Genomic DNA, 12,159 nt, shown 5'->3' with positions numbered 1-12,159 from the left:
ACCTTGTGTTTCAATGTTCTGGCAAAACATGAGAACCTAATTTCTCAGTGGCACTTCCCATTGCCATCACAGGGCAACTGTAGGCAAACAGCAGAGAGTTTTTCAAGGATGGCATGCTCTCCTAACCAAAGTGATTCTTATGCCATGGTAAGGAGAGTGTCCTCTGGCCCTCTCTGGGGGGTGGGAGTGCCTGAGCAGTTTGAATATGCTACAGCTATTGCAAAAGAGCCTTCAGAACCTTTCCTAGTTGCTACCACTAAATCCAAATATTAGCACCATGCCCAGGTACTTGGCATGATATTTTAAATACCTATATGTGAGTACACTGATATTGTTAAATTTAGCCTGATTCAATCTTATCTTTCACCCATCACAGTCTAACAGCATTGAAATCCATTTGCATATGTGTATTTCAGACTTCTGCCAATAAAAATTGGTGAAACTTTTGCAATTCCTTTGAAACATAAATCTCTTCTCTCCCTGCAGGCCTATCTAGGTAATTTTGTGATCCAACCCACTCTATGGATGGGAGGCAATAAGCTATCCTCTTGGAAGCAATGCTCCAAGGAAGTCATCAAAAGGTTTCATCAAAGGAAGACTGATTCTGTCAGAAGGAGATGAGGAGGAGCTTTTCCCACATACAAGATCATTTCAAGGATATTTGCAATCTTTTATTAAAATAAGAGTTCAAAATCTTATTGAACAAAACAAGTTCAAAATCCCTTATTACATTTGCTCAAATGTCTCCATTCTACACTTTTAGGTCCTAAATTTTCTCCTACCTCAGCAGGGGAGACTTGGCGCAGGTGAGATTTAATTGGTTTTACAGCTGCATCATTTACAATTAGGTTGGAATCATTGTTAGCCATGGCTATAGAAGAAACAGAATCTTTTAACAATTCCCTTGAAACCTTTAATTCTCCACCAATGCATTTTGGATATTAAGAAATGTTTATTTGTCTCTTCCTTTGTGTAGGATCCCCCGGGGTAGTCGGATAAAGCAGCTCAGGCCACAGGAATCACCGTGGTCCCCACAATAATCAAAAGACATAGTCACAGCTGTAGACACACAGGCCCATAGAATTTGAACGGCTTTCCCTAGATCAAATGCCGCCTAATCGGCAGGTTGGATTTAGGAGACCAGGGAATCTGGACTTACATATTTTGTTAAATCACTTTGGATTTATAACCTGCCATGTTTATTATAGTAAAACGTCACAAAACATAGCTTCATGCTTGGCTCAGCCCCTGTGAATTGAAGATAAAATGTTATGAAGTCATCCCTTTTTAAGGCAAAATAAATACATATTTTGTCCCATAGTTTAGGGAATATCTTTCAGATTAATATATGCATTTACATTTTTCTTTCACTTCAAAGTGTTGCATACGTGGTTTGAGGGCAGACGTAATCTTTGTATTCCATGTCCACTTTTTTCTTTACTAATGTTTTTAAGTCATTTTCCTGTGGTTGTTCTTCCTCAAATCATATTATTTTCATATTTCATTTTTAATATAGTGTGTTCTCTGGTTTTAATTTACCCTAATTCTTTACATTTTAGTGCCTGAGTTAGCGTATTTTAAAATTTATAAATAAATCTAACTCAGTTTATTATTATTTTAAAACATCTTTGCATTGTCAAATTTGAAATCTGCTTCCATATTTTAACTCATCACCCTGCAGTTTGAATTTATCTGGTCAGAAATCACCTACTAAGATCATTCAGGTCTCCTTCTCAGAAGGGAACAGCAGTAGCGGATCGTAATGAGATCTGCAAGTCCATACACACATTCTTAGAACTAAGTTAGGAGCAGAATGCATCCACACCCTCAGTGCAAAGTAAGGCAAAGTGCAAGGGGTGATATGTGTCATCCAAATGCTTGATGTGAGCATGTGCTTTGCATGAACCAAATACTGATGGAAAAAACATGCACACACATATTTAGAGCAAAACAAAGATTAAAGTTCCATATCTTTCTATCTAGCTGAAAAGGGATTTTCTTCTCCTTTTCTATTTTCTTTTTTTGTAAAGCTAGTTCAAAACTTTTATCAAAGGTAAATCAAAGACATTTCAACCTTAGCCTTTTCTTTACATGCACATGAAATACATATGAAATAATCTCTTATTTTCATATTGAAGATACACACATGGATTTTGGCAGCCAAATGCGTTCTCCTTGTTGTTGTGACTCAAATCTTCAGCAAAAACTGAAGATGGCAGAGGCTAGACGACTTCCAGGAAGGAAGGCCACGGGGAGTGGGACATCTGAAGTATAAGGGAAAATCGTGTCCTTCTCTGTGGATGCTTTCCTTGAACTCCTCCCTCCAGTTAAATTTCATTTCTTCTGCCAATTATTACTTGTTAACTTGTACTTCCAGCATTAAAAAAAAAAATGTATTTAGAAATATCCACACACACACAGTCCAACCATATTATACAATCAATGTATGAACAGATGAGTAAAACATATGGATTAAAAATAAATAATAGAGGGAACAAACGTTAAAATAAATTTAGTAGATTGAAATGCTAGTGATCAATAAAAGGGAGCAGTAAGAGGTATAGAAAATAAATCGAAGAAACAAAGGCTAAAACATATTGGGTAGATGGAAATACTAGCAGTCAATGAGAGGGAGGACAAGGGGTATGTATGCATGAGTTTTATTTTTTTTTATTTCTTTTTCTGAATTGATGTAAATGTTCTCAGAAATGATCATGGTGATGAATATGCAACTATGTGATGATATTGTAAGTTATTGATCATACGCCAAGAATGGAATGATCATATGGTAAGAATGTTCACGTTCGTATGTTGTTATGCTTAAAAAACTAAAAATTAAAAAAATGTATATATAAATGACTCACAGTAAACATCGCACTTGATTAATTCTTAAACACTTTATCCCTGAGCTTGGGACAAGACAAAAATGTCTTCTCTCATCCCTTCTATTTTACATTGTTCTGAAAGTGCTAATCAATGCAATAAGAAAAGAAGAAAAAATAAAAGACATAAAGATTAGAAAGGATGAAATAAAACTTTCATAATTTTGGGATGACATGACTTTGGAAGCAAATACATATAAATATATGAATTCTTAGAATTGATTAGTGATTTTTATATTGATAAAAGTTCAAATGTAAATGATTCAATTTATACATGTCAAGAGAATAAAATAGAAATCTAAAAATTGAACAAATTTATTTATTGCAGCCTTCAAAAGCCATAAAAACTTAAGAATATATCAAATGAAATATATGTAGGGTGACTCTGAAAATTAAAATCTGTTATTCATAAAGATTACATAGAACCAAATTAATAAAGATACATACAAAGCTTATGGGTTGGAAGGTGAAATGGAATAAAGATACTATTTTTTATATGCTGGCAGAAAAAATCCACAGAATGAAATGTTTTACACACACACACACACACACACACACACACACACACACACACACACACACACAGCTCTTGGGCCATGGCTGGGGTTAGAGCCCTCTGCTCTACACAGTCAAGCCTGGCCCCAGATGCCCCCGGAGATGTGGGCTTATGCCTGGTCCCCTGATGGTGGCTCCCAGGGGCACAGGAAGTTCCATCCTGAAAGATATAGGAACATATGTTGAAGTGCCATCATCCAATGCAACAGAAACTTATTCAAAGACATTTGCAAACCAACTTACAGATATGGGAGCAAGGTTTCAAAAACTTTTAGCAAGCAAGTAACTCACTGTTCTAGTTTGCTAGCTGCCGGAATGCAACACACCAGAGACGGATTGGCTTTTAATAAAAGGGGATTTATTTTGTTAGTTCTTCAGAGGAAAGGCAGCTAACTTTCCACTGAGGTTCTTTCTTACGTGGAAGGCACAGGATTGTCGCTGCTGGTCTTCTCTCCAGGCCCCTGGGTTCCAACAACTTTCCCCGGTGTGACTTTCTGCATCTCCAAAGGCCGGGGCTGAGCTGCAAGTGCTGAAATGAGGAATGCGAAACTGCTTAGGCTGTGCTACCTTGCGCGCTCTCGTTTAAGCACCAGCCAATCAAGTCAAACATCACTCATTGCCGCAGACATGCCTCCTAGCCGACTGCAGATGTAATGAGCAACAGATGAGGTTCACTTAGCATTGGCTCATGTCTGCAGCAACAAGATTAGGTATGCTCACCTGGCCAAGTTGACAACTGACTCTAACACACCCACATACTCAAAGATGGATACCAGAACACTTGGAACAAAGCACAGAAGAAAGGGATAAAACTTGTTTCAGTGCTCTAGGTTGAAAAATGCAGGATGGCTAGAATACACATTGATGAATCATTATTCCCTGAAGCTAAAACTAATGAACAATTATCATTCCTAATTTTTTAAAAAGTGTATGCAGCCCAAAGATTTTATTCCCAAAACACAAGAAAACTATGAAAACTTCAAAATAAATTTGAGAAAATGGCTAAAGAGCCACAGAGGCAAAAACAACTCCAGATATACCTATTCCTTTGTGTGAGTCTAACAGTTCATTAATGTATAGTCCTGCAAGTAAAACTAATATTACTCATCACAGTGCAATGGAAAAGAGATTACAGGTGATGAAGGAAAAAAAGGGAGAATCTTTCTACTACATTCACAAATTGAAAAGGCTCATGATAATCCAGCTAACCCTATGTGTGAAGCACCTTTGAATATTTCACATGACACTTCTTATTCAGATTAATCCCTTGCTGGTGTTTTACATCGATCTTTTCATGATCTTTGTGGAAACATAGGATGTAGAAATTAGGAAACAAAATGGGGAGGATTCATTAAAGAAATTAAAAATGATTTTTGTATTTCTTCACCTTGAAAACAAGTGGTATTTATTCATCAGCATCTTGCAATTACCTCAATGAGCCAACTCTTCAGAAATCTAAGATTAATCTTTCAAAGAAAAAATAAAGTGGCTAAGAGACATTATAGGTGAAAGGGTCATCCCTGATTTTTTAAAAAAATACAATCTGAAGGAACTTGTAAGGAGACGTTTGATATAGTTTGTCTCCTACTTTTTCTAAACAAAAGACCATTCTTTGCTAAATCCAATTCACAAACGTTCCTCAGCAAAGAGGAAACAGTGTCAGAATGCTTATATTCATTTTCGAAAGAAAAATTACTAAAAAAAAAAGTGCAACATGAAATCTACGATGCCAAAATTTGCAACTTTTTAAGTTGATAAACGTAGTTTATGACCAAGCCTGTTCTAGAGACTCGTGATTGTGGGAAAATTTATTATGGTGATTCACCTGATAATTTTAAGGAAAGGAATCTTCTTTCTGAATTGCAATCATCCTCAAGCCCTGGTTAATCCAACTGCAGAAGGCATCTTTCTAAGAATGAGAGAATGACTGCATTGGAAATGTCTAATTTTTCCAGTATTAGTTTTAAAATGCAGAACATTTAACTGATTTAGCAGCAAAAACTAGTTCCAGTCCTGAGAAACCTACAAATTATGAAGAAAATATAACTTTGAGTTGCATGACTTCTATAGGAATACCTGAAACCGAAAAACCACCAGTGTATTACAGAAAAGCTAATCCTCAGAAAGGAAAAGACACATACCCACATGGAAATGACTTTTCTTATATCATTGATGAACTTGCTTATCAGAAAAAATGCCTAGGGAAAAAGACATCATGGTGCTTTAAATCCTTTGAAAGAAATCACTAGAGAAAATAAAGAATTGACTGATGCTAAAAGCGTGCAGCAAGAAGACAGCACTTCTAAAGGTGGAATGCAAAATGATTATAAGATAAATTTTGTAGGTGATTGTAATGAGGGAAAACTGACAGAAGAAAGGGAATGTTTATCCAAAAGGTACAGTGAAATTATGTGAATCTCTCCAAATGTCTTTGCTATAAGAATATATAATAGTACTTCCATATGTTAAATATCGCACAACTTTTTAATAATTTAAAATTATATCCTCCCATCTTTTAAGAATGTGTGTTTGGTATTGCCCAATCATAAGTTCAGAATAAATAATACCTAACTGAATAACTGAGGAGAGCGAATACCTTCTCCTTTTCCTTTGGTCTCTCACTATAACATGATTGTTGTGTAAGGAGACAAACTTAATAAGAATTGTTGTATTTTTTTTTTCTTATCTCAGTTCATAACAAACCAGTTTATTTTAGAAAGAAAATTAAGGTCACATGAGCTACTGATTCTATCAAACAAAGAGGAGGTATGAAAAATAAATTTGGAAATATATATCAATATTTTTGAAGAAACTATGTGATATTAGTTATGGAAAAGTGCACTTCATATTTTGTTCAGGTAAGAATTTCATTGTCAGATACTTTGTTTTACTTCTATTCATTTTGCTTTAACCATATAATTTAAAACAGAATTATTTTTATCTGTAATTTAATTGTAATCAGAGTAACGAGCTATATCAGGAACAACATAAGAATGAACTTTGTAATAGTAGCAAAAGTGGCAAAACAAAAAAGATTGTGCCCTTTCTGATTATAAGTAGAAATAGGTCTTAGAAGTCAAAATTGGAGACAACTTGAATTTTAACCACCTTTACTCTTCCAATGAGTTTAAACACTTCTTTCAAGATCAGAAGTTATGGGGGTTGAAATAATCACAGATGTATTGCATATCTTTTCTACAAGTACAAACTTCTCCAAATCTCTCAAAGACAATTAAAATATTTGTGTGTGAGTGTATTTTAACATAGACAAGCACTGAGAATTGAACCTGGGTCTCTGGCCTGGCAGGCGAGAACTCTGCTTGCTGAGCCATCATGGCCCACCCCTATTTTTAACCTACTCTTTGTATGGTTTAGTTTTCCAAAAATGTATTAAAGTCAGCAAGAAACTATATTACATTCCATTAGGTTTAGTATGTGTTTTCAATATATTTATTTTAAAATCATGTCAAACTGTAAAGCTAATATAAAACAGTAGAAGTATAGGATTGTTTTGATAGAATAAATGTATTCTGTAGTTAAAAATAACATTTTCATTATCCTTTTGGTTTTTATAGTGTGTGTTTTTGAACTTTTGAAAAATATTTCATGACATGAGATACATTTTAAGTGGGAAAAAGTTGATTTTCAACCAGTATGGTAAGCCTTAAAATCCTAAAGTCATAACAAAAAGAGAATCTTCCTTGGAAACACCAATACCATTTGTTCTAGGACTTATCCTCAATGTCCATAGCCTGTTAGGTCTTGGGATAAATTAGAGGAAGACTGACTCACCGAAACTTAGGGATTTTAAGATTTTATATGTGCATTCAGATGATCGTGTAAACATTTATATGCCCTGATATCACGTTATCCTCTAAAGTCACTGTCATTCTGACAAAACCTTATTGTATTTTAGGACGGTAAAAGACTTTAAATATTGTCAAAGCTAAATATAATCCTTTTGTTTTATAGTGAAATGATTAAAACCCTTTGATGTTGTAAATTGTTATTAGTAAATTGTTATTATTAAATTGAACTGGAACTCAGGTCTCCCAACTCTTTTTAGAACTCTACTATTGTCAAAATCATATAGCTTCAGTTTAATTTGGACACTCCAAACACGCTGAAATTGTGGAGCAGTACAAACTATCCTGTGCATCAAACTACACAGCTCCAGATATTTTACGTTGAAAATAAATTCTGGTCTCAAAAAATAAAAATTAAAAATTAAAAAAAACATGCACCTTGATAACACGGATAAAGGCATCCGAAATGCACAATATTTAAGATTCAATCCAGCAAAATTAATTCTTAGCAGAGAAAATTATGAAATTTTGCTGATAAAATTAATATATAAATAAATGGAACCCTATAATATGTTCATGCATTGAAATTCTCAAAATTGAAAATATGTTGGCACTGTCCAAATTGAACTATAGATATAATACAATCTCAATCAATATTTTAGCAGATTGGGCATGTGTATGTTTGTGTGACGCAATAAGCTCATTCTAAAAATCTATATATAAATTCAGGAAAAAATAATGGTCAAGGAAATCTCAAAAAACAGCAAACTTGAAAGATTTATATAACCAGATATTAAGATTTATTACCAAATAACAGTAATTAAGTTAGTGTGATCTAGTACAATGGTGTACTAGTAGATAAAGGAAGTGCATTAATAAGTCCAGAAAAGAGCCACACCTCTAAGGTTATATGATTTATTACAAAAATGCACTGCAATGCAATGGGGAAAGGATTTTCTTTAAATAAAAGGTGCTATGTATAATTAGATATTCATATGAATAAACATAAATACATATGTATATGTTTGTGCATGTACATATACACCTACATATATAGATACATTTTTTCAGTTATATCCAAAATATACAAAGAACTGCCCTGAATTAATTACAACAAAGCAAGCACTTAAACACAAAATGGGCAAAACTTGGACATCATAAAAAATAATACGCAAATAGTAATTGCACATGTAAAGGTACTCAACTTTATTGCCCCATCAATCAACACCCATTGTGATATCATTGCCATCAAACAGATTAAGATGAATTTTTTTTATAAAACATTTTTCATGTATCAGTCTACAAAGAACAAAAGAAAGACACTCTTGGTAAGGATGTGGAGCAGTTGGAACTCTCACATGCATCTGGTGGGTGTGTTAATTGTCCCAAACACTTTGGGAACCATTTCTACTGGAGGTCAATATACGCATATGCTGTTAGGCATTTCCATCGCCGAGTATAAACCCAACAGAATACACACATTCATTCACCAATAAACATCTAAAAGAATGTTCATATCAGAACATTTTCTACTCCCAAACTAGAAAAATACAAATGTTTTTCAATAGTAGAATGGATTTTTAAAATATGTTGGTTGTTCATAAAATACATTGCTATACAGCAATGAGAATAGATAAGCTACAACTATGCATAACAATGTACATCTTACGACAAAATGATGGGGGAAGACAAAGTGGAATCTGTGATGTTAGAAGTTAGGATGGTGGTTTCTATTGGGGGAATGTCAGTCACTGCATGGACTGAAAGAGAGGGGCTATGGGGTGTCAGTAATGTTTATTTTACTTCTTGGTCTTTTACCCACAATTTTTAATTGTATGCTCTATGATTTGCAGCACATTTCTGTTTATATGTTATGCTTCAATAAAACCTTTACATTAAAAAAAAGACAATGGAAGCTTGGTCTATGATGATAACAATGAAAATTGAAATAAGGCGATCAAGGGATAATTAGAAGATGGAAACAGAACACTTGGTAATTAACTGAATTTATGAGCCAAGAAAGATAATCTACATAAAATCTTGTGGGTTAGATTAGTTCAAACATTTATAAATATAACCTCAAAGATATATATTTTTACACTGCATATTCTTTTTGTAATAGATTTCATTTGAAGATTCTACAATGCTAAGTGCTCGTGTGTGTTTCTGTGAAGACTTTTCATCTTCTAATTAATCCTGGCACGCTTGCCTGAGACTTTAGTATTTATTAAATTTGTTGAGTTTCTTAAAGGTATTTGTAAAGATTTATTGTTTTTTCTTCATAGCTTTTCTCTTTTTTATGTAAAACAAGAGCTTTCATTTCCAAAGCAGTAGGAAGTAAGTTTTATCCCATGGCTTTATTCATCTGCATTGCCTAAGAAAAGGTCTTAAAATATAATTAAAAGTTTATCTCTAGAACAATTTTAAATTGATCTCAGGAAAGGCAGTAAGTATATACATATGTGTAATTATATATGGTAATTATAATCTATTAAGATTTAGAGATATTATATTCAAAGATCATTAATTACACAAATGTAATTCTTCAGCTTTCTTTTGTTTTCTCTAAATTTTGATCCTTGTTACACTATATAGGAAACATATTTCATAGATTTCAAACATATGCTATAGATACATTTACCTATATATATATATGTACCTTTACATAGGCACATATAAATTACCATTTAAAACTTATGATAAAAAGCTACCTTTGAACAATTTAGATTTCATAATTAAAGTCTTGTTTATAATGTGAGGCAAAAATCTTGTACTACTGAACTATTTTAAAAGCAGTGATATTTATGAAGTTTATTAAGTTTTTCGACTGTGTGCTTTATGATAAAACAGAGGAAAGTATTCAGATGTCATTCTGAAACTAGTACTTGCTTCAAATGTTTCATTACTATCACCAATGCCTCTCAAATAAATATTCCAATGTTGTTTTGTAATAAAATCATTTTAGCAAAATTAATTAGATAATGAAGCATCATTTTATGGTGGGCAGTGAAAATAAACAATTTGCACAGTATTTTAAGCTTTAATTTCAAAATATCCTGATGCACAGATTTTAATTTTATTTTCTTAAAAATGATCGTATGTTCATTAATTGAGGTAGCATGGAATGTATTATTATTAATCATTATTTTCTTCTGCTTGTTCTTAGAAAGTTTACATTTAAAAATAGTCATTGTTCTTTGCTTATTTTCTTATTGTTATTAAACTTTTGATATTGTTAGCTGAAAATCTCTTGTCATACAGAGATCTGACAAACCTTGACTTGACTCAAATCCAAATAACCCAAGCCCATCCCACATTTGAAAGTGTTTGCTCCATAATTTCCTCTCTTTTCTGTGCCTTCATGCTCCTACAGACTCACCTGTCACTTTTCCATTTACATGTACACGTGAAAACACACACACACACACACACACACACACAGTAAGCCAAAGTTTTACTTTAATACCTTACCTGAAATTTAGGGAAACATGACAGGGTGACTTGATAAAACAGGTGGTTTCCTGCTATATCTGTCACCCACCCAGCTTTCTTTTCCTCTCCCACTATCCGCTTGCTTCTTCTGGCAAAACTACCTCTTTTTCTCACACGGTTTGGCACCAGCCAACTGTCATGCTCTGCAGGTCTCAATTCCTTGTCCAGGCTCATTAAGACACTTTCTTGAGAACGTTGGCTGTTCTCCTAAAGCTAATCCTCATGCCAGCTATAAATAGTAAAGAACTCTTCTTATCTTGGTATACATTGGAATTTTAAAGAATGAGTGGGAAGTGCACTTTCAGGGAGGAAACATGTTACAATAAAAATAAATGGCTATTGTTTGATTAAAAATGGCACTAACCAAGGAAAAGATCAGACATGGATAGAAGAATATACATGTTTAATAGAACTAAAATAACAGGCTTCAAATACAATGCTGGGCTTTTAAGCCCCTTTTTCCCACCCCCTCTCTCTCCCTTGTTTACTCCACCTCAATCAATGGCAGCAGGGCACATAGCTGCTCAGCCAAGCAAGCATCTTGATATCCCCTCCTCCTTCACACTCCACATTCAATAAATCAGCAATTCCTATTAGCTTTACCATCAAAATGCTTCTTCATCTAACAATTCCTAGAGCTCACCATTGTGACCACTCTGTGACAAAGCTCACTCATCTCTAGCCTGGACTGGGGCAAATACATCCAAGCCGAAAGCCAGAGAGATATTTTTCAAATTATATTGCAGCTTCCCAAACTTACAAGCTTTTGATGGTTTCTCACTATAATTAGAATAAAATCTAACTCCTTATCATAACTAACAAGGCCCAAAATGCCTCCTGCCTATCTCAACTCACGTCTTGCAACTGTCTCACCCTTGCCTATAGTGCTTTTGTCACCCATTAAACATATGGGCTGGGTTCAGGCTTCTGTCTGAAATATCATTTCCACAAATCTTCAAATGATGGATTAAGCACAAATGTCATCTCCCAGAAATTTTTCTCCAGTAAGATTAAATATCCCTGCCTTGTCTTTCTTAGTATGTTCTATACTCCTTAGAACAATTTATATTAAACACACATTTTTTTTTGCTTATTTAATATTCATCTTCTGTGGCTAGTATATAAGCTTTGTGAAATCAGAGACTTTTCTCTCATGTGTTATCTAAAAGGTACTCTGCATATTAGAGGCACACGGTAAATATTCGTGTTATAAAGAAATAAATGAATAGATACACATGATAAAAAGTTATAAGGCATTAATTCTTCAAGCAAGAAATTGGTCAAATGTAAAGAAGCACTAGCACATTTAAAACAACAACAACAAAAAAAGAAATTGAGAGATCAGTTACAGGATTTGACCAAAATATTATGGAAATCAAATAGTAGTCATATTGACTCAGATTTCCAAATGTGTTCATAATTCA

General features: G+C 33.8%; 1 pseudogene; it reads left to right on the top strand.

The window, feature by feature from the left end:
- Nucleotides 1–3,564: 3,564 nt before the first annotated feature.
- On the top strand, nucleotides 3,565–5,013 carry LOC143680224 (microcephalin pseudogene; annotated as a pseudogene).
- Nucleotides 5,014–12,159: the final 7,146 nt, after the last annotated feature.

Source organism: Tamandua tetradactyla, chromosome 4 (genome assembly GCF_023851605.1).
Source record: "Tamandua tetradactyla isolate mTamTet1 chromosome 4, mTamTet1.pri, whole genome shotgun sequence".
Lineage (NCBI taxonomy): Eukaryota > Metazoa > Chordata > Mammalia > Pilosa > Myrmecophagidae > Tamandua > Tamandua tetradactyla.
Note: the sequence above shows the minus strand (reverse complement) of the source record. Positions and strands in the feature narration are given on the sequence as shown.